The 24,242-nt window shown below is 45.9% G+C and overlaps 1 protein-coding gene across 4 annotated transcripts in view; it reads left to right on the top strand.

The window, feature by feature from the left end:
* LOC132822994 (protein CBFA2T1-like) overlaps positions 1-24,242 on the top strand; it is a 169,268-nt gene that overhangs the window by 100,605 nt on the left and 44,421 nt on the right. The gene's annotated exons all lie outside the window — the stretch shown is intronic.

Genomic DNA, 24,242 nt, shown 5'->3' with positions numbered 1-24,242 from the left:
TGACTCCCCAAAACCTGTCCGCTATCTACAAGGCACAAGACAGGAGTGTGATGGAATACTCCCCACTTTTCTGGATGGGTACAGGTCCAACAACACTCGACACCATCCAGGACAAAGCAAGATACCCCCCCAAATGTCCCACGGCATCTTGACTTGGAATTACCCATTGATTCACCATTGCACCATTCATTCATTGTTTTTGGATCGAAATTCCGGAACAACCTTTCTGAGACAGAACTGGACCGCAGTGACTCAGGATAACGGCACACAGCTCATTCACTTAAGGCCAATGAGAGGTGGTTGGTCAGTGTTGACCTTGGCAGTGGTCCCCAGATCATGTGCATTTGAAAGAATTACATCGTGCCTTCTCCAGCATTGCATAGCTGACCAGGAATCTCACTCGTCTCCCATTGGCACGAGTTAGAAGGACTTACAGTTCTAAACTGTTTGGCTCCTGTCTCCCTATGAACGCAGCATCGACGGCCATTAAGTCATGGAGTGGGATGTGAGCTCTGCATTTCTGGCTTAGAGGCAGGGACGCTATCTACTGCACAACAGGAACACCAGGAGAGTCAGCAGCACAGAATAAAAAGATAAAAAAGGAACAGCAGTTGCTGGAAATCTGAAACAAAAATAGCAATTGCAGAGGTCTAGCAGCATCTGTGGAAGGAGAAACGGAGTCTGGAGGAAGGGTCGGTCCTCAGGAAGGGTCAATGGACCCGAAACGATAACTGATTTCTCTCCACAAACCTGCTGAGCTTTTCCGGCACCTTCTATTTTTGTTTAAGAATAAAAGGATAATGTGTTAGGTTAACAGCTTAATTGAATCTTGGTGGGTGCGTATGTGTATTCCTGTTGTGAGAGAGATCAAGCCGGTATAAAAGTCTCCTGAAGTAGAATTCAGTTCCAGGCTATCGGGCTACAGCCAGTGGAGCAGAGTTGGCGAGTTGTGGAGACGGGATGAATTATTTCCAATTGGCCATTTTTTTATGGCTAAAAGATGAGGTTGCAGGGAATGTTTTGAAATGTGGGTGGGAAAATGTGCAATTAGTAATGACAGGTTATTGTGTAAGTCACCTGCATTGGCCCTCAGCTGTTTGCTGGCACCTTCTCACTCAGGAAATGGATTCGATTCAAACCACCTGGTGCACATGATGTGCCCGCAGGGAGAAGTGACTGAAATTCAGGATGCCGTGCACTGATTAAAGGGTTTGTTAGTGGCTCTACTGGGTTGGCATTTGATGCTGCCTTTCCTTCATGTTTATTTTGGTTACATTGGGATTCGGGATCATCTGAAATCTGAGCGTGGGAGGAGGGAAGCATATGTATTACAACCCTGAAGCTAGACTTCCTCTAATCCAAAGCAGGCCAGAAAAACAGGGCAAGACTCTGATGGAGAGAGCTCGCCTGCTTTCTAGAGAGGCTCAGAGAAATGCCAGTTGTAGAGTTATAGGCCCTTCCTGATGAAGGGCTTGTGCCCGAAACGTTGAATTTCCTGTTCCTTGGATGCTGCCTGACCTGCTGCGCTTTAACCAGCAACACATTTTCAGCTTATAGGCCCTTTGGCCCAAACTAATCCACGCTGACCAAAACGTTGATCCACACTAACCCTATTTCCTTGACCATATCCTTCTAAATCTTTCCTATTCATGTATTTGTCCAAATGCCTTTTAATTGTTGTTAATTTACCCGCCTCAACTACTTCCACTGGCAGCTCATTCCATATGCATACCACCCTCTGTGTGTAAAAAAAAAGTTGCCCCTTGCACACACATGACACGGTGCAGGGGAAAAATAAGCACTACCACTGAGCAGTAGTGTGGGGGGAAGAAAGGAAAAGGGGAAAAAATAAACAACAGGAGTAAAAAAGGAAAAAGAAGAAAAAACGTTACCCCTCAGGTTCCCTTTTATTCTTTCCTCTCTAACCTTAAAATGATGTCCTCTAGTCCTTGATTCCCCAACCCTGGGAAAAAGACTGAGTGCATTCACCCTATCTATGCCACCTATAATCTTATGCACTTCTGTAAGGTCTCCCCTCAGTCTCCTACCTTCTGAAGAAAAAGAGGCTTGTCCAATCTCTCCCTATAACTCAGACCATTGAGTCCAGCAACATCCTTGTACATTTCTTCTGCACTCTTTCCAGTTTAATAACATCCTTCCGATAACAATGTGTCCAAAAGGAACACAATACTCCAAGTGCTGCCTCACCAATGTCCTGTATAACTGCAATATAGCTTCCCAACTTCTATACTCAGTGCCCTGATTGATTAGGGCCAGTGTGCCAGAGGCCTTCTGCAATGCCCTATAATCTACCTTTTGACTCCACTTTCTGAGAACCATGCCCTGAACTCCTAAGTCCCTATGTTCCACTACCATGCACCATGAAACTCCTACCTTGGTTTGGCTTTCCAAAATGCAAGACCTTATATATTAATCTCCATTTGCCATTTCGCAGCCCACTTCCTCAACTAATCAAGATCCTGCTGCAATTTTTGATAACCTTCCTCACCTTGTCCATGATACCACCTATTTTTGTGTCATCAGCAAACATACAAATCATGCCTTGTACATTCTCATGCAAATCATTGATCTCGATAACAAACAATGATGGGCCCAGCACCAACCCCTGAGGGACTCCACTAGTCACAGGCCTCCAATCCGTTAAGCATCCTTCTACTATTACCCTCTGCTTCCTACCATCAAGCCAATTTTGTGTCTAATTTGCCAGCTTGGGCAGTTTTCCATGCGGTCTAACTACCATGTGGAACCTTCTCAAAGACCTGACTGAAATCACTATACACTAGCAAAGGAGAAGGAAATTCGACGTTTCGGGCCCTTCAACGTTGATTCTCCTTCTCCTTGGATGCTGCCTGACCTGCTGCACTTTTCTAGCAACACATTTTTAAGCTCTGATCCCCAGCATCTGCAGTCCTCACTTTCTCCCTATTCACTATGTCTACCATCCTGCCTTCCCCAGTCATTCTCATTATTTGTGCTTATCCAGTGCTTTATTACGTACCCCTTCATGGGATGTTGATGTTGCTGACATGGCCAGCATTTGCCCTCTCTCCCTAATTGCCCTTGAGCTGAGTGGTGTGTGGGGGCTATTTCAGAGAGCATTTAAGAGTCACAAACACCTTGCTTTGGCAGGTTGGAGTCAAGTATAGGCCACACCAGGTAAGGATCACAAGACCATAAGATATAGGAGCTGAATTAGAAATGTAGACTCCCTACAGTGTGGAAGCAGACAATTTGAATCCACAGCATCCCCCCCCCCCGAAAGAGCATCCCACACAGATCCACCCCATGACCCATCCCTGTATTTTCCCATGCATAATCCACTTAGCCTGCACATCCTTGGATGCTGTAAACAATTTAGCGTGGCCAATTGACCTAACCTGCACCTCATTAGACTGTGGGAAGAAACCGAAGCACCCGGAGGAATCCCACACAGACACAAGAAGAATGTGCAAACTCCACACAGGCAGTCACCCGAGCATGGAATCGAACCCAGGTCCCTAGTGCTGTGAGGCAGCACTGCTAACCACTGAGCCACTGTGCTGCCCCAGTTCAGCCAAACAGCCCATCAAGTCTGCTCCACCATTTGATCATGGCTGATATATATCTCAACCCCATTCTCCTGCCTTTTCCCCTGTAACTTTGATCCCCTTGTTAATTGAGAACCTGCCTTTCTCTGTCTTGAATGCACTCTGCGGAATGAGTTCCACAGATTTACCTCCCTCTGGCTGAAGAAATTCCTCCCTATCTCACTCCTAAAGGGTGGTCTGAGGCTGTGCCCCTGGCTCCTAGTCTCTCCTACTAATGGAAACATCTTCTCCACTTCCATTCTATCCAGGCCTTGCTGTATTCTATAATCAGATTTCAATCAGATTATCCTTCTGAACTCCAAGTACAGACCCAGAGTCGTCAACTTCTCCTCATATGACAAGCCCTTCATCCCTGGGAGCATTCTTGTGAATCTTTTGTCCAATGCCAATGCACCGTTCCTTACACTTCAACACTTCAACCCCAGGGCATCAATGTGGACTTCAACAGCTTCCTCATTTCCCCTTCCCCCACCTCACCCTAGTTTCAAACTTCCAGTTCAGCACTGTCCCCATAACTTGTCCGGACTTGTCCTACCTGCCTAGCTCCTTTTCCACCTATCCACTCCACCCTCTCCTCCCTGACCTATCACCTTCATCCCCTCCCCCACTCACCCATTGTACTCTATGCTACTTTCTCCCCACCCCCACCCTCCTCTAGCTTATCTCTCCATGCTTCCAGCTCACTGCCTTTATTCCTGATGAAGGGCTTTTGCCCGAAACATCGATTTCGCTGCTCGTTGGATGCTGCCTGAACTGCTGTGCTCTTCCAGCACCACTAATCCAGAATCTGGTTTCCAGCATCTGCAGTCATTGTTTTTACACTGTTCCTTACATGCAGAGCCCAAAACTGCTCAATATTCCAAATGTGGTCTGATCTTGTACAGTCTCAGTAGTACACCTGAGTGGCAGAATCCCAACCCTAAAAGACAATGGGTGGGTTGTTATGACAACTATCATATTTTCACGGATACCTTACAGAGACTAGATTCCAATTCCAGTTTTTAGTAATTGAATTTAAATTCTACCAGCTGCCCAGTTGGGATTTGAACTCGTGTCTCTAGAGCATTAACCTAGGTCTCTGGGACACAGGGAGGATTATCAAACAAAACAGGTGACCGGGAGATTTAAGAGGAGAGAAGTGGAGCAGAGAATTTCCAGAACCAAGACTCTGGAAACAGCTAAAGTCTGGATTTTCACCTCAGAGTGCATTGGTCACCTGAATGCAGGATATATTTGATCTTCGTTCCAACATTTAAAATTCAGACCCATTTTCCTGCAAGCCAGCTATCTAAACCCAGGCTTAACTATACCCTACTGTGTGAGAGCATTGGAGACCAGGGATGAGGACGTTCTGCTACTTAGAGAATGGAAAGCTGGGATTATTCTTGCAGCCTATAAGACGAAAGGGAGGTTGAGTAGAGATGATCGCAACCATTGACAGGAAATTAGGGATGGGTGGGCTGACTGGATGGGAGGGTCAGTGACTAAAAGACATGGATTGGAGGCAGTTGGCAGAACATCATGGGGTTGAGACAAGATAAATTTCGTTTCTGAAGTGAGTTGTGATCTAGAATGCACTGTCTGAAAGGATGGTCGAAACATTTATTGGTAAATATCAAAAGGGAATTAGATAAATTTTTAAAAGGAATAATCAGCAATATTATGAAGATAGAACAGGAGCCCATGGGATTACTTGAATGGTTTTGAAAGAGCTGGAATGAGCACGATGGAGTGAATGTCCTCCTACGCTCTGTGATTCTCCACGTGGTGTTACTTATAGTAATGCAGTTGTTGTTGGGCAAGTAACCCAGTGGTCTTGATACATGCAAGGCCCAACGAGATCCAGGGTTAGAATAGGAATTGATATTTGGTGCAGTCTCCCACTGCTGGGAGCTGCTATTTAAATTGTTGTGATTCAGGAGGTGTACAAGACACCCACTGCAGATTGGCATGGGTGTTGTCAACGTTTAAGGGATGGAGTTTGATGCCATGCGGACCCTGACGTGCATTTGTAGATCGCCTTTAAGATCAGTCAGCCTTCACTCGCAGATGCTGACAGCATGAATCATGGTCACTTGTCTCACGTCTTGGAGAACAAGTGTTGCCCGTGAAGTGATATCCCAGCCAGGAAGCCGATGCTTTTCAGACAGTGAAAGAAATCCTTGGGGAAAATTTCTGTCACTTTGCAGATATACTTGACGCAAGCATAACCTTGTTCCTCCACTGCCTGTCTGTCATCATTTGCCTACTAACTATTCGTTGCAAAAAAAAACTGTTGTATAAATAATGAAACATTTCATAATTTGGAACCAGTTAAAGTGTGAATTATTTAATGGGCCCTGTTTCATCTTTACTGTCATCTGGATAACTCATCAGAGGAGAGTAATTTTCATATGAATTCAAGTCTGACCTAGAATGACCTTTCAGACAGGCATACACTCTATCTCTTTTCGTTTCCACATTCATTGAGTATATTTAGTTAATCTTTTGCAGAAGAACTTTATCTGTATGTGCGTGTGGCTGGGTTATAACCTGAAATTAGCTCCCATATTTCTTCAGTTGTCATCTCCTAAAAGCTTAATCCCATTATCTCCCTCTCCAGTCCACATGGTCATCTTTGATAATTTGACTGTTCAGAACTCCCCACAGTTTGAAACTAAAACTCTCGCAGTAACAGACAGCCAACATTCTATAATTAGCAGGGATTTCTTTTTTTAAACAGACAGTCCAATTCTACCCCTTCTCTCAGCTGTTAAGATATTTTGATATTCAGGAAAGTTAGAATTATAAGAGTTCTCCTAAACTGCCACCTAGGCCAGTGCTATGTTAGGCCTTGACTAGGCCTCATCCAGGATATTTATCATTAAATCAGCAATGTCAAATTAGGCAGTGCCCCAAATTGAAGATTGACCTTGGTTATTCACTTCATTTCAAAATGGCTCTGAGATCTATTGGGGGACAGGTGGCATTGGGTGTCAGGGAATTGGACCATGGAGTGAATGCAGCTAACAGAACCATTTCCTTCTCCTCCCACCAGCTAAGCTTTTTTAAAAAAAATTATGTTTTCTTTCTGGTTACATCTTGCGGTCTCTTCAAAGTTGGGGTGCCGGTTCGATCAGATTGGGAATTAAAATAAAACATTTAATTTTCTTTTCGTTCATTCGTGGGATGTGGCTATCGTTGGTGCGGCCAGCATTTATTGCCCAGAAATGGGTCAACCACATTTGCTGAGAGTCTGGAGTCACATGTCGGCCAGACCAGGATGAGGGTGGTAGATTTGTCACCCTAAAGGACATTAGTGAAGCAGATGGGGTTTTCCAAAAATTCAAACGGTCATCATTAGATCCTTAATTCCAGATTTTTATTGAATTCAAATTCTACCAGCTGCTGTGGCGGGATTTGAACCAGAGACTGTTCTAAAATCAGGGATTAATCCCTCACAGACGTTTCTTCCCCAGAAATGTGCTTAATTCAGAAAATTTGTAAACAGAAGAATTTTTGACTTGTATATTACAAGATTTGCATGACAATTCAACATGTCCCAACACAACATGTTCCACTCGATATGATAATAAATGTTTTACTATTTGCGATATGACATTCCACATTCAGGATACAAATGCATTCTTATGATAGTGACTAAAGAAGCCAGAATATTATCCAAGCTCATCTGTGGTTAGGCAGGAGCAGGATGTGACCCAATAAAACTAACCTTTTTAACGTGACTTATTACCCAGGCACCAGACGAAACAAGGTCTGACCTCTAGCTCCCAGTTGGAGTAATACCATAGAAACCTATTTAATTAAGAGTGGACATCTTGTGGCAAAATTACTGGTGAGTCACAGGATCTGGTTAAAGTCTATGAGAGGCCATGACGCAAGTGTTTTTTTTTAAAAACGAATTCCTGTTAAATCCGGGCTGTTCAGACAATTCAAAACAGATTGTCCAACAGATAACAAGAGGACGCGACGACTTGATTTTATGAAAATGCGAAAAGTGCTACGCTGTGTGTTGTACAAAGTGAAATGCCCACTTACACTGCAAAATGCAGCACTCCACACACATTGTATGTGTCTGTCCTATTGGAATAGGAGGAGGTAGCTGTGCCATTCAGCCAGATCATATCCTCACTCTAATTGCTTGTCATGGCTCAGTCAGCCACCCCACCCACCGACACCCCCCCCACCAAATCCTGTCATTCCCAGTTTGAACTGGCTGCTTTCCCCCAGACTCACCAGATTTGGGAGGAGATGCTTTCATTACCTTCTGATTCCTCACATCCGTCCCAAACAACTGAGTTTTAATTTTGATTTTCTCTTATTTGGTCTACCCTGACAACTCCCTTTGCTTGCCTTGAACACCTCTGGTTAGATCGCCCCCTGGCCATACTGCAGGGAATACATTTTAGTCTGTGCCATTGGTCGTGTTTTTCACCGTTGGGATAACTTCCTTGCTGAGTTCCCACTGGGAATCTTCCTTCAGTGTGGTGCAGTTCATAAGGTGATGGCTGCACCATCTCTGCTCTGGGGTGGGGGTGGGGAGGGTTTAAAGACAATTACAGAATCACGGAAGCACTTGAGGAGGTCTTTCAGTCCATCATGTCTGCAATGACTCGTTCAATGACCATTGTCGCCCAGTGCCAACCTCCTGCTTTTAACCCCAAACCCTTTCACATTATATTCATCCAAATCACTATCTGATGCCCTCTGTTGATGCTGCCTTTATCCAGACTAGTCCTCACTGTGGGGAAAGTATTTCTCCTCACTTCACCCTTGCTTCTTTTTCAGATCATTTTAAATCAACGCCTCTTTGTTCCAGCTCCTCTTCACAAAAGCGGGAACACTCGCTCCCTAACTGCACCACCTGCCGTACAGCGAAGACGTTGTTTTACCTTCATTGGTGAGATTCTTTTCCCCTCCGTCTCTCTGCCGTAGAGACGGGCAGCCGTTCTGGATCCTCCTCGGTGGAGTGAAGCCGTGCCGTTCAAACTGAGGAAACGAAAGCAGAAATTGCTGGGAAAACTTAGCAGGTCTGGAAGCATCTGTGGGAGGGAAATCAGAGTTAAAGTTTCAACACACCATCCTGTTCCCTGGTCAACATGTCCACCTCAGTCTTGCTGTGGGGCTCCAGAAAAGCTCAGCACAAGCTGGAAGAACAGCACCTCTTGGGAACTCTACAGCTTTCTGGACTCAATATTGAGTTTAACAATTTTTTGGGCTTGAGCTTTTCCATGTCCTTATCCCAACCCCCACACGCTGGGCCTTTTATCACATGGTCTGCTATTACACACAACCCATTGTTAGCCACAAATGATCATTAATAGCTATTCACCATTCTGGCCTGATTGTTATCCAATTCTTTGTCTGTCCAACTGTTATAGAGTCATAGAGATGTACAGCATGGAAACAGACCCTTCGGTCCAATCCTTACATGCCGACCAGATATCCCAACCCAATCTAGTCCCACCTGCCAGCACCCGGCTCACACCCCTCCAAACCCTTCCTATTCATATACCCATCCAAATGCCTCTTAAAAGTTGCAATTGTACCAGCCTCCACCACTTCCTCTGGCAGCTCATTCCATACACGTACCACCCTCTGTGTGAAAAAGTTGACCCTCAGATCTCCTTTATATCTTTCCCCTCTCACCCTAAACCTATCCCCTCTAGTTCTGGACTCCCCAACCCCAGGGAAAAGACTTTGTCTATTTATCCTATCCATGCCCCTCATAATTTTGTAAACTTCTATAAGGTCACCCCTCAGCCTCCGACACTCCAGGGAAAACAGCCCCAGCCTGTTCAGCCTCTCCTCTCTCTCTTTGGGCTCTATCTCCACCTATTCTTTACTCCTTTCCTCCTTGCCCCATTATATCTGCATTAAAGTCTTTTGCCTGGCAATTCTGAGGAAGGGTCACTGGACCTGAAATGTTAATTGATTTCGCTGCCCAGTTGCTGCCAGACCTGTTGAGCTTTTCCAGCAACTTCTGTTTTTATTTCTGATACCCAGCATCTGCAGTTTTTTTCTGTTTTTGTGGTCTTTTTGGAATTGTCTTGAGTTGGAGTCCACCCACCAGCAAGAATCCTGAGCTGGCGATCGGGAACAGGCACAATCTTGGGCTTCTGTTGACTCAGTGGGTGTCGAGATCTGGCGTGGTGAGCAGGGTTGGCCAACTCAGTGCGGCACAGCACCTGTCTCTTGTGGCATGGGGGGGGTGGGGGTCTTCACAAAATAGCGAACTAGTAAGACCCTAAGCGGGAAATTGGTTCGTACCGTTTCCAGGTGGGATTGGATGGGTGTCACCAGTAATTGGTGCAAGGACTGACTTAAACAGACTCCCGACTCTCCCTGGCTGAGTGAGGTGCCCGGTGTCAATGTGGCTTTGACGGTTGAGCCTAACTACCAGTAACGAAATAGTGAAGAAATTCTGAGAAACCTAGCAGTTGGAATGTTGTGGTCACAGCTGGCTCTGCTGATTATGATGCCTGCTGTTTCTCTCTGTGGTGGAGGAGTTGAGAGTCCCTTTGGGGGTTTTGATTCAATAGTGTGGAAGGGATTAACAGAAAACCAGCGAAGATTAGCTGTTGGACAGCGAATCCACTTCTGCTCATAGCTGGATGGGCGGGCGAGGAAGAGTGCGAAAGCACCTCAGTAAGTGTGGGTGGGTGTGTTGGACTGAATGCACGTGTGTTTTTCTTGTGAGTCTGTACAAAGGTGTTTGTGTATCCACAGCCTGAATGTTAACAACCCCCCATCACCAACCCGCCAAATATGGGGAGAATTGAGGAGGGCGGGCATGTGACTTTGTTTTGACAGATTGCAGCACCATCCCAGCAGCCACCCCCTAGGGTCGTTTTTCTGGATGTGGGCTTGGAACAATTACCTGCTCTTGTTGGTCTTTTAGCTTGTGCCTCCGGGTATGGGGTACTTTCTGATCAAACCCTTTCAGAGGCACACCTCTGAAACCGGTGAGGCTTGAACCCAGGCCTCCTGGCTCAGAGGTGGGAACACTACCATTACACCACACAGTGGCAGGTGGGGGTGAAGGGGGGGAATGTGTGCTCCCAAAGTGGCAGAGATTGGGCCAGCTGCCCTGGGAGGGGTTGGGGTCTGGCGTTGGCAGACCAAGGGGCCTGGAGACATTTCCTGTTCACCCACACCCACTTCAGGCCTCAGGCCTTCCTGTGGAGGGTATCCCCCCAGCAGCTATGGCTCATGGTTAATTCGGACGTATTCAAAAGCTGCTTTTGTTTTTTATTATTCATTCTTGATTTGTAGGCGTTGTTGGGTCATCATTCATTGTGTGTGTGTCCCCCACACCCCCGGCCACTGCACAGAGGGCAATTGACAGTCAACCACATTGCTGTGCATCTGGAGTCACGTGTAGGCCAGACCTCAAAGTGAAAATGCAGCCTCCAGATTCTTTCAAGTTGGAGCATGTTGTTATTGGCTCTCTTTATGTCCTCCACTGCCAGCTTCAAGAGTTTATCCACGTTCTTACTGAGCCTTACTTTCCAAATCTTGGAAAATTACTGTTAGGAGCCTTGTCCCAACCTGCTATGAGGTCAGGAGAAAGTGTATTACCTATGCACGCACATTGAAGTGCATAAGCACGGTCTCTTATATGTAGGTGTGCGTGCGCACACACACACACGTGGACTCGGACACAGGCCTGTTTTACGTGCTGTCCTCCACATTTGATCCTGGCATTGGTTCTGACCCAAACATTGTCGACTTTAGTTTGCAGTTACACGTTGCATTTTATACAGACCTAACACTTAGCTTGTTCCTCCGAATACAGGGTAATTTCTAATCAATCTTTTTCAGAGATGTGGTGACATACCTCTGAAACCAGTCGGGCTTGAATCTAGGTCTCCTGGGAACACTACCACTACGCCACAAGAGACACCACTTTCAAGTGTAGGCACATTTAGCCAATCTGTTCAGGGTGGCACACCTCTGGTGCAGGTGGGATTTGAACCTGGGCCTCCTGGTACCGTAGGAACCACTTCCTTCAAATACGTGAATCCCCAATTCATTTCCACTACCTGAATTTAATTATCACCCAATTAATACCAGTGTCCTTGGGAAGAGAGTGCATGGTGTCTACCAGTACTCTCGATGTCTTTAGAGAGAAGTGAGTAGTGTGCTTTAACACTCCTTCCAAATCTGTTCTGATTTGGTCCGTTAGTGCCTCTCTCCCTCACCTCTGATGGCCCACGTTACCCTGAACGGATTTTGGAGGTAAATTAATGAATTGGGAAAGACTGGTGATTTACTGGTGGTAGTTAATAGATGTAAAAAAAAAACCCATGGGTGACTTGGTGATGGGGGAGATAGTAACACCCAGCCTCAAGCCCAGGTGCACATGCACCAGGTGTAATCATAGCCCAGGCTGAGATCATTTGTTCAGCACAGGCCAGTGATACAGTGAGAATCCTCCTGATCCATATTGTTCATTAACTGGGGTTGTACAGTGGTTAGCATTGCTGTCTCACAGCGCTGGGGACCCAAGTTTGATTCCCACCTCAGGTGACTGCCTGTGTGGAGTTTGCACATTATCCTCGTATCCGTGTGGGTTTCCTCCAGGTGCTCCGGTTTCTTCCCACAGTCCAAAGATTAGGTGAATTGGCTAGACTAAATTGCCCATAGAGTCCAGGGGTGAAAATGTGTTGCTGGTTAAAGCACAGCAGATCAGGCAGTATCCAAGGAACAGGAAATTCGACGTTTCGGGCCAGAGCCCTTCATCCTGAGCTCTGGCCCGAAACGTCAAATTTCCTGTTCCTTGGATGCTGCCTGACCTGCTGTGCTTTAACCAGCAACACATTTTCAGCTCTGATCTCCAGCATCTGCAGACCTCACTTTTTACTCAGAGTCCAGGGATGTGTAGGTTAGGTATATTAGTCAGGGGTAAATGTAGAGTAATAGGGTAGGGAAAACGGTCTGGGTGGGTGACTCTTTGGAGGGTTGGTGTGGACCTGTTGGACCAAATGGCCTGTTTCCACACTGTAGGGATTCTATCATGGTCTGTATTTACTTTGCAATCAGCCACCAGTCAGAGTCAGTTTGATTAGATTGGGTTTCTGTATTAGGTGCCAATCTTCAGAGGGATTCCTGAGTAGTGGGGATGGTCTGAGTGATCAATGCCTTCATGCTGATGGTGTCTGGAGTTGGTAGGTCACTGATGTTCATGTGTCGGACAGACTGTTGGTCATTAGTTATCAATCTTCTTTCCCAATTTCCTCTGGCAAAACTTTCTTCAATTCTTCCTCATTCAGACCAGCCATTATTCCAGGTATGTTTGAGACGCTACGAATGGTTAGGATTTGGAAAATTTGCAAATTGCATTTTTAATAGAGCTCTACCATAGCCTTTCTCTCACACACACTCCCACACAATAGCTGTGTGACTTATGGGCTCTCACGCACAACCTCTCACATGGACTCATGTGAGCTCTCCCACACAAACTTACACACGTGCTCCCACATACGACTCTTACACATGGGCTCTCACGTGCAGGCCCTTACACATGGATTCTCACATGCAAGTTTTCACACAGACTCTCAAGCATTGGACTCTGATGTGAATTTTCACATGCGAGTTTTAATGTGCAGTTTCTCACATGTGAGAGAGCCTGAGCTCAAGGAAGCCATATTTTGTGTGCTCACTCATACCATCAGACCCAGTCAGAGAGGCTCAATGCTGCCTCCCATTTCCAGGAGCACTGTTTATTTATCTGTTGGTTCTGGGGATGTGGATGATGTGAACAAGGCAGGATTTACTGACTATTCTTCATTGTCCTGTGTGACCTTAACCACAGGGTATGGGGCTGGAGTCATGTGTAGTCCGGTTTGTGTGGAAGTCCTTGCCCTCCCTGAAGGCCATTGAGTGAATAGATTGTCTAATGCTGCAATCCGCCATCTATGTGACCCTTCTTTCCAATCTGGAGCCCATTCACAAATGGTCAGATTCACAATGGGCCCTGGTGGGATTATACCCACCTGACACAATTTTCCCAGCCCCATCAAGGCAAGTTTGACTTTGGGATTTGGAATAAAGTTGGAAGGTCTTGAGGCACCTTCTAGAGGGACTTTGACGATTCCAGGTCCTCCAGCTAGCAGAGGGGCTCCTCCTTTGAGAGTGAAATGAGTGTGCATGTATAGGTGTGTCGGGAGGGGTTTTACATTGGGCCTCACTACCCCCCAGCCTACCACCTCAGCCTCTGGAAGGCTGGGGGGTTAGTGAGGCCCAGTGTAAAACCCCTCCCTACACACCTGTACACACATACTCATTTGCACACGCATATGCACATACACACACATAGGGTTCACCTTCCACAATGACGACCAACTGTGTCCAAATTTTCAACTCCGTTTTAATTGTTTGGAGACTTGCTTTATCTTGAGGCAGCTTCTGTTCTTCAGCCTGTAATGACATCTCATCCCTCTGGGTGCAGGTACTGGCTGAGGATCAGAACGGATGACTTAGACCTCCCAGTTCCCTGGTCCATCTGCCTTCCTTCAGTAGAATCGATTTCTGTGATCTCCTCTCATTGAGACAGCTTTCAATTTCAGGCTCCTGTGGGTTGTATAAAATCCTGCCCATAATTCCCGGGTTGCTTGTCCAGTTCTGCTTGAAGGAATTTATTATGCTGTCCTGTTGATTAATTTTCTGGACAACCATCCCACCCCATTCGGTTCAGCAGTTAGCACTGCTGCCTCACAGCGCCACGGACCCGGGTTCAATTCCAGCCTCTGACGACTATCTATGTGGGGTTTGCACATTCTCCCCGTGTCTGTGTGAGTTTCCTCTGGGTGCTCCAGTTTCCTCCCACAGCCCAAAGACGTGCAGGTTAGGTGACTTGGTCATGCTAAATTGCCCATAGGGTTCAGGGATGTGTAGATTAGGTGCCTTAGTCAGGGATAAATATAGAGAAATAGGGTAGGAGTGCGATACTCTTCAGAGGATCATTGTAGAGCTGTTGAGCCATATGACCTGTTTCCACACTGTAGGGGTTCTATGACACTTCTCAACTCCTGAACGCAGTTTTGTCTTTTTGAAGAATTTGCACTTTATTGGCAATCTCAAAGCAAGAGTCAGAGAAATTGAACAGTGCCCAGGAACAAGGATTTTGACTTTGGGACTGTGGCAGTGTATTTAGGGAAAATGGGGAGACAGGTTGCTATGGACCCGTGCAACTAACCTGTGAGTTACAGAATTGTACAGCACAGAGACAGGCCCTTGGGTCCAACTCATCATGCTGACCAGATATCCTAGGTTAATACTTTAATTTTGCTTTTTTTCCCCTGATGAAGTTCCAACTTAGAGTGGAGGCTTCACTTGCAAGGTTCAAACTCATTGTCTTGGTGACGTGAAAGATAGTAATGGGCGAATGTTTTGAACCACCTTGATGGGCCAGAGGGTGTCCAACTGCACCGGTTAAACCAAACTGTTGTGGCCCTGGGGTCACACTGGTTAGGGTCCTCCCTACCCAAAAAGAAAAATGGTTTCTTTATGACAAGCTTCATTTCACTGATGCCAGCTTTTTTGTTTTGTGAAAACTAGATTCTTTAAACTGAATGCAAATTCTCTGGAACATAAGATCTAGGAGCAGAAATAGCCCATTTGGCCCATTGGATCCATTCCAACAATCAGACTGAAAATATTAACTCTGTTCCTCTCTCCACAGTTTCTGACAGACCTGCTGTGTTTCTCCAGTCATTCTGTTTCTATTTCTATATGAAGGTGACCATATTTGGGCAGGGTAATGTGTCCCAGGACAATCAGTGCCTCCGATAAAGCCCTGAATTCATGAGTCTTGGTGCATGAATGCCCCCAATGCAATTTTGTGTGACTGACCCTCCACCTTATTTAGTTGTATCTCATGTATGTCTGTGCCCACACCCTGGGACTCTGAGACTGATAAATGAAAAGGAACTCTGGACTGCCAATTAGGAGGGGATCTGTTAATGAGCCAGTGAAACGGCGACAGTGTTCGTTTCCTTGCTGCGTTGCTTGGATCAGATTTGCTTCAGTTTGGACCAATGAAATGACAGAATGGTCGGGTCATATGCTGGCTAATTGGGTCACTGTGTTTACAGTGAGCTGAGAAATAGCCGGATATTCATGGTGGAAGGAGATTTGGTGGTGTTATTGGCATGAGCCCAGGAAACAATAGGCATTCAGACTGCATAAGTATATTTCAGTGTCTGTTCTCTGACTGGTAATCCAGGGTTCAGTACCTCCACCTCACTCTGTCCTCTGGGAATTGTACCAGTCTGAGGCTAAACATGGCACCTTTTATGTATATGGGATTATTAAACGTTGCTGAAAAGCAGAACCATTTTATTCTTGCCTTCGAGAAACTGGTGGTCGGCTGTCTTCTTGAACCAATGTAGTCATGGGCTCCAGGGAGAGCCATAGTGCTGTTAGGGAGAGAGTTGCAGGAATTTGAACCAGCAAGAGTGAAGGAACAGTGATGTACTTCCAAGTCAGCTGTTGGTGGTATTCCCTTTATCTGATACCCTTAAGCTCCTAGTATTAGAGAGTTCAGGTTTAGGAGGAGGTGTTGAGTCTTGGGTAGTTTCTGCAGTGCATCATGTTGATGGTAGATACTACAGCTACTGTGCAACATGGTGTAGGGAGTAAATATTGAACATGGGAGATTGGACACAGTCAAGCAGGGCTGCTTTGTCTTGGATGTGTGAAGTGTTTTGATTATTGTTGGAGCTGCTCCCATCCAGGCAAGTGGGGAGTATCCCATCACACACCTGACTTGTGCCTTGTCCATGAGGTGCTTGGCCCCTGACCTCCATTTGTAGCTACAATATTTGTGTCTGGTCCAGTTTAGTTTCTGGTCAATTCTTTGCAAACAAAAGGAATTTCTTAAAACCTTTGCTTTGCATTACTTGGGAGCTTGAGGGAGCTTATAGTTCTCAGTTACTTTCTCCATGACAATGCCTTAACCAATCAGAGTGAATTTGCCAGCCAATCAACACCCTTCTCTCCTGATGTGTAGGTTGTTGTTGGTTTGAAATTTGGGATTCTTGCATTTGTCCTGAAGACCACACGAGAAAAAGCTTCATCAATACATCTCTCTTTTCAGCCTCTTACCTTCCTTCCGAGTGACTAAGTGAATGTTTATACCAGTGTTTCGTGTCTGTCCTGAATGTCACATAGAACAGTCCAGCTCTTCGGCCCACCGTGACTGTGGTGACGATGATCCCATTTTAAACTCATCCCATCAACTTGCACATGGTCAATATTGTCTATTCCTGCCTATTCACGTGTCTGTCTAAATGCCTCTTAAACGTTGCTAATGCATCTGCTTCTACCACCGCTCCTGGCAGTGCATTCCAGGCACCTACCACCCTCTGTGTTTAAAAAAAACTTGACTCGCACACCTCCTTTAAATTACCCACCCCGCCCCTTAGTATTTGACATTTCCACCCTGCGAAAACGATTCCGACTATCCATCCTATCCATGCCTCTCGATTTTATATACCTCAATCAGGTCACCCTTCAGCACTCTTGTGAAAGCAATCCAGTTTCACCAATCTCTCCTGATAGCTAATCTATTCCAATCCAGGCAGTATCCTGGTAAACCTCCTCTGCACTCTTTCCAAAGCCTTCACATCCTTTTTTTAGAATGGTGTTAGAACTGCACACTGTACTCCAAAAGCAGCCTAGCTAAAGTTTTACGCAGCTGTAAAGTGATTTGGCAGCTTTTATACTCAGTTCCCTGACCAATAAAGACAAGTATGCCGTGCATTTTCTTTACCACCTTTATCTCTTAGTGTTGCTATTTTCAGGGAGCTATGGACTTGCACCCCAACATCCCTCTGTATGTCATCGCTCCTAAGGGTCCTGCTATGTTCTTGCATTTGACCTCCCAAAATGCATCACCTCACACTTGGCTGGATTAAACTCCACCTGCCATTTCTCTGTCCAACTTTCCAGCTGATCTATATCCTGCTGCATCCTTTGACAACCTTCCTCACTATCCACACCTCCACCAATTTCCATGTCATCTCCAAGCCTCCTAATCAGACTCTTTCCGTGTTGTACATCTCTGACTCTAATCAGACCACCTATATTTTCATACAACTCATTTGTGTAGGTTACAAATTACACAGGCCCCAGCACTGATCCTTGCAGAACAGCAGTGATCACAGGCCTGCAGTCAGAAAAGCACCCCTCCACAGTTACCTTCTCTTCTCTGACCCAGCCAATTTTCTATCTAACTTACCAACTGGATTCCGTGTGACTTTATCTTCTGGATCAGCCTACCTTGAGGGACTTGTCTGTTGCATTGGTTTAGGAAGTATACATCATGTGTACATTCATAGTGTCCAAAATGAGATTTTAATTCAGCTCCAACATCCCTCACTTTGAACAGAAAACAGTGCTCCCAATCTCTCTGCTTTGACTTTGAATATTCCTTGCCCTGACTGTCCAGATAAGAATCATAGAGATGTACAGCACAGAAAAAGACCCTTCGGTCCAACTAATCCATGCTGACCAGATGTTCTAAATTAATCTAGTCCCGTTTGCCAGCATTTGACCCATATCCCTCTAAACCCTTCCTATTTGCATACCCATCCAGATGTCTTTTAAATCCTGTAATTGTACCAGCCTCCACCATTTCTTCTGGCAGTTCATTCCATACACACACCACCCTCTGTGTGGAAAAAGTTGTCCCTTAGGTCCCTTTTACATTTTCGCCCCCTAACCTTAAACACATGCCCTCTACATTTGGTCTTCCCTACCCTGGGGGCAAAAAAGCCATGAGGGGCATGGATAGGGTGAATAGTCATGATGTTATAAACCTCTGTAAGGTCACCCATCAGCCTCCGACGCTCCCGGGAAAACAGCCCCAGCCTATTCAGCCTCTCCTTATAGCTCAAACCCTCCAACCCTGGCAATGTTCTTGTAAATCATTTCTAAACCCTTTCAAGTTTCACAACACCCTTTCTCTAGCAGGGAGTCATTGGAGGAATCTCTGCCGCTCCCTTGACTTGACTCTGCCTTTCCACAGCGATGCGATAACTGACGAAACCTGAACTGCCGTCAGTCAGGAGGAGATGGTTTGTTGTCGGGGGACTCCCTGAACTAATTCCACACGTTCTCACATGCGATGCCCACAAACAGAATCAGTAATGAGTCCCTTGCACATTGCTGTCATCCATCACAGGCACAGCCTCAGAGGACCCTGAGCAACCCGCCGGAGAAATTTAAACTGCATTAAGCAAATTTTCAATATTCCTGTTCTGTAGCTAAGGGGGAGAAAAATGATTGTCCTTGTTTCAGTTGGCAGCAGCTGGTGTACATTAAAGATGAGATAAGCTCATTATAACAAGATTTTCAAATTTGAAAAATTTTACATTAAGGGGAGATCCGTACGGTTCTGGGTTCTTGCACTGCTCATGACATGGGTTCTGCTGTTTAATTATTTTAAAAATGCAGTAGCAGTGACCTGCATTTATATAGTGCCGGGCGATTTCACATGATTTTAGTTTGAAGTCATTTCTACATTGACATTATGCTTGCTCATCAAAATAAGTGAACCAACTAGCCAATATTTCTGCTCCCTCTCCAAGCTGACACGGTGGCTCAGTGGTTAGCACTGCTGTTTCACAGCACCAGAGTCCCAGGTTTGATCCTAGCCTCGGGTGACTATCTGTGTGGCGTTTACACATTCTCCCCATGTCTGTGTGGTTTTCCTCTGGGTGCTCCAGTTTCCCTCCACAGTCCAAAGATGTGCAGGTCAGGTGAATTGACCGTGCTAAATTGCCCATAGTGCTAGGTACATTAGTCTGAGGGAAATGGGTCTGGGTGGGTCATTCTTTGGAGGGTCAGTGTGGACTTGTTCGGCCAAAGGGCCTCTTTCCACACCGTAGGTAATCTAACCTCCCCATTTTTGTCTGCTGCTGAAACCCTTTTCTGGGCTGTCACTAAGTGCAATTCTGGTCACCCTGCTATGGGAAGGATGTGATTAAACTGTAAAAGATACAAAAACAATTAACCAGGAATGTCACTGAAATTGGAATGTCTGAGTTATAAGGAGAGGCTAGATAGGCCAGGATTTTTTTTTTCAGTGGAGCATAGGAAGCTGAGGGCTAACCTTAGAGAGGTTTATAATTTCATGAGGGACATAAGATAGGGTGAATAACCAAGGCTCTTCCCCCTGGGTAAGGAAATCCAAACCTAGAGGGCAGAAATTTAAAGTGAGAGGAGAATGATTTAAAAGAGAACGGAGAACTTTTTCATATAGAGGGTGATGTGTGTATGGAACGAGGAAGTAGATGAGGTGGGTACAATTATGACATTTAAAAGATATTTATATAGATGCATGGACAGGAAAGATTTAGAGGGATATGGCCAAATGCAGGTGAATGGGACCAATTCAGTTTAGGAAACCTGGTTGGGATGAAGGAGTTGGGCTAAGGGTCCATTTCCATGCTGTGTGGTTTCTATGATCTGTCCATTCCAATCATATACTGGCACCTTCCTTGGTGTCACCCAAAATTCTGCGCTGAATCCAGTTACGTGCCAAGTTCTGTTTGCTAGTGACCCCTGTGTTCGATGACCTACACTGGCTCCCCATCTGACAACGCCTCAGTTTTAAAATTCTCATCCCTGATGTCAAAAGGCGTCTGACCCCTCACCCCCTTCCCCGAAACCTCGGCAACTTCCTCCAGCTTTACAACCCTCTTGAAATCTCCATATTCCCCCCAGTTCCACCCTTAGCACATCCACGATTTTAATCATCTCAACATTAACCGGTTGTGCCGTCAGATATCCGGGCACAAAAAAATCCACACTTCCTTTCCCGAGATGCTCCTCTTCTCCACCTCCTTCGGTCCACTCCTTCGAACATCTGTCCGAGCTTTGGGTCACCTGTCCTATTGCTTCCTCTTGCAGTCTGGTGTGAAGTTGTTGTTTCGTAATGCTCCTTGGTAGCAGGATGTTTTGCCACCTCAAGGCACTATATAAATGCAACTGTTGTTGGTGTCCTCATCAGGTTAAAATTGGAACCATGCCATAAGTAGGGTTTTGACACTTGCTTCCTTCCACCACTACATATCGAGTAAAACAGATCAAGACCTCTCCAGGAAACCACTACATTAATGCAGCTACTCGCTGTCACTGCCCCTACTACAGTCAGGAAACCAACAGCAGAACCAAACATTACCTCCTTTACCTGTCCGTCACATATGGTCCATTTAGATTAGATTGCTTATAGTGTGGAAACAGGCCCTTTGGCCCAACAAGTCCACACCGACCCTCCGAAGAGCAACCCACCCAGACCCATTTATCTCTTCACCTAACACTACAGGTAATGTAGCACGGCCAATTCACCTGGCCTGCACATCTTTGGACTGGAGCACCCGGAGGAAACCCACACAGACACGGGGAGAATGTGCAAACTCCACACAGACAGTTGCCCGAGGTGGGATTTGAACCCAGGTCTCTGGCGCTGTGAGGCAGCAGTGCTAACCACTGTGCCACCGTGCCACCCATAGAGTCATAGAGATGTACGGCATGGAAGCAGACCCTTTGGTCCAACTTGTCCATGCCACCCAGATATACAAAATTAATCCAGTCCCCCTATTTGCCAGCATTTGGCCCATATCCCTCTAAGTCGAGAGTGTGTTGCTAGAAAAGCACAGCCGGTCAGGCAGCATCCAAGCAGCAGGAGAATTGATGTTTTGGGCATAAGCTCTTCATCAGGAATATCCCTCTAAATTCTTCCTATTCAAGTAACCATTCCAAATGCCATATAAGTGTTGTAACTGTACCAGCCTCCACCACTTCCTCTGGCAGCTCATTCCATACACGTACTACCCTCTGTGTGAAAATAGTGCCCATTAGGTCCCTTTTTAACTCTTTCCCCTCTCCCTTAAACCTATGCTTTGTAGTTTTGGACTCCCCTACCCTGGGTAAAAGATCTTATCTATTTACCCTATCCATGCCCTTCATGATTTTATAAACTTCTATAAGGTCACCCCTCAGCCCACAATGCACCAGTCTATTCAGCCTCTCCCTATAGCTCAAATCCTAGCAATATCCTGGCAAATCTTTTCTGAACCCTTTCAAGTCTCACAACACCTTTCCTATAGCTGGGAGAACAGAATTGCACACACTGTTCCAAAAGTGGCCTAACATGACTTCCAACTACAACCGCAACATGACCTTCCAACTCCTAGACTCTGTGCATTGACCAGTAAAGGAAAGCATACCAAATGCCGTCTTCACTATCCTATCTACCTGAGACTCCACTTTCAAGGAACTATAAACCTGCACTCCAAAGTCTCTTTGTTCAGCAACACTTCCCAGGACCTTACCATTAAGTGTATAAGTCCTGCCGTGATTATCCCCACCAAAATGTAGCACCTCACATTTATCTAGACTAAACTCCATCTGCCACTCCTCAGCGCAAATGTGATCAAGATCCTGTTGTACACTAAGGTTTTTTTTAACAACCAACCTAGTGATGATGTTACTTTGAAGCTTTTCCAGGCTAATTGTCTCCTGTTGCACTGGGTTAACAAATGCCCGCATTTATGTAGCGCATTTCATAACTTCGCAACTGACTGATTTTATAGTGAGCAAGGCAGCCAATTTACACACAGTGAACCCACACAAAGAGCAACGCGATAATAATCAGATCAGCTGAATTAGCGATTTCTGGTTGACAGAAAATTATTGGCCAGGATATAGGGAGTTCCCTTGTGTTTGTTTTCAAAAGAAGTGCAATTACACATCATTAACAGAACAGGAGGAGGCCATTCAGCCCAGCAGGTCCATGACAGTGCCTGGCACATCCCCTTAAAGAAGGAGTAGTTGGGATTTTCCGTTTCTAATGTCACCCAAAAGACTGTATTTTTATAGTGCAAGGCTCCATTGGCACGTCACTGGAGTATTGGGTGTAGAGTTACTGCTCAAGTTGGGGAGAAAGTGAGGTCTGCAGATGCTGGAGATCAGAGCTGAAAATGTGTTGCTGGAAAAGCGCAGCAGGTCAGGCAGCATCCAAGGAACAGGAAATTCGATGTTTCGGGCATAAGCCCTCCTTCAGGAATAAGAAGGGTTTATGCCCGAAACGTCGAATTTCCTGTTCCTTGGATGCTGCCTGACCTGCTGCGCTTTTCCAGCAACACATTTACTGCTCAAGTCTGCAAATTAAGCCACTGGCTTCATTTGCCGAAGCTGTGTAGCTCAAGAGAAACACCGCAGAGCAGACGGTGAGCCATGCTCTGTTTTCCTGACCCTGCCTGGAAAGGATTAAGGATGTAAGTCAGCCTCCCTGCGCAGGGAGCGTCAGCCTGGGCAAGTCCTCCAGATCCAGCTGGATGTCAGAGCTGAAAAATGTGTTGCTGGAAAAGCGCAGCAGGTCAGACAGCATCCATAGAGCAGGGGAATCGACGTTTTGGGCATAAGAAGGGGTTATGCCCGAAATGTCGATTCTCCTGCTCCTTGGATGCTTCCTGACCTGCTGCGCTTTTCCAGCAACACATTTTTCAGCTCTGATCTCCAGCATCTGCAGTCCTCACCTTCTCCCAGCTGGATGTCAATAGAACCACAGGCTCAGATCTTTGATGGCCTGCACAGACACAATGGACTGAAGGGTCTTTCTCTGTGCTGCTAAAACCTCCTCCTGAAGTCAAACAATCTTCAGTCACACCAAGCCCAGGCATGAAGTATCTGAAGAGATGGGATGTGGGGAGTGATAGTACAAGAAAGACAGCGTAGGTATGATGGGTCAAATGGCCTTTTTTTAAATTCACTCGGGATGTGGGCTTTTCTGGCTACGCCTAATTGTCCAGAGAACAGTTCATAGTCAATCACTTTGCTGTGGGTCTGGAGTCACATATAGGCCAGACCAGGTAAGAATGACAGATGTTCTTCCCCAAAGGGTATTAGAGAACCAGGTGGATTGTTCTGTGACAATCGTCCATAGTTCTTGGTGTAGTTTTGCTCACTGAGCTGGAAGGTGCGTTTTCAGATGTTTCATCATCATATTAAGTAATATCATCTGTGAGCCTCCGGATGAAGCACTGGTGGAATGGCATAGGATTCCTTGGGTTTTGTGATGTCATTTCCTGTGGTGACATCATTTCCTGTGGTGATGTCATTTCCTATTCTTTTTCTCAGGGGGTGGTAAATGGGATCCAAGTCAATGTGTTTGTTGATAGAGTTCCGGTTGGAGTGCCATGCTTCCAGGAATTCTCGCACGTGTCTCTGTTTGGCTTGTCCTAGGATGGATGTGTTGTCCCAGTCGAGAAAAAGAACAGGTTAGCACTGCAGCCTCACAGCGCCAGGGCCCAGGGTTCGATTCTAGCCTCTGTCAACTGTCTGTGTGGAGTTCGCTCATTCTCCCCATGTCTGAGTGGGTTTCCTCTGGGTGCTCTGGTTTCCTCCTACAATCCAAAGGTCTGCAGGCCAGGTGAATTGGCCATGCTAAATTGCCCATAGTACGAGGTGCATTAGTCAGAGGGAAACGGGTCTGGGTGGGTTACTCTTCAAAGGGATGGTGTGCACTTGTTGGGCCAAATGGCCTGTTTCTACATTGTAGGGAATTTAATTAGCTGAGTTTCTCATGAATAGTCTAGCAAGAGGTCTACTGGGTCATTGCCT

The sequence above is a fragment of the Hemiscyllium ocellatum genome, chromosome 15 (assembly GCF_020745735.1).
Source record: "Hemiscyllium ocellatum isolate sHemOce1 chromosome 15, sHemOce1.pat.X.cur, whole genome shotgun sequence".
Taxonomy (NCBI): domain Eukaryota; kingdom Metazoa; phylum Chordata; class Chondrichthyes; order Orectolobiformes; family Hemiscylliidae; genus Hemiscyllium; species Hemiscyllium ocellatum.
The sequence above is the reverse complement of the archived record's forward strand: the minus strand, read 5'-3'. Positions and strand labels throughout refer to the sequence as shown.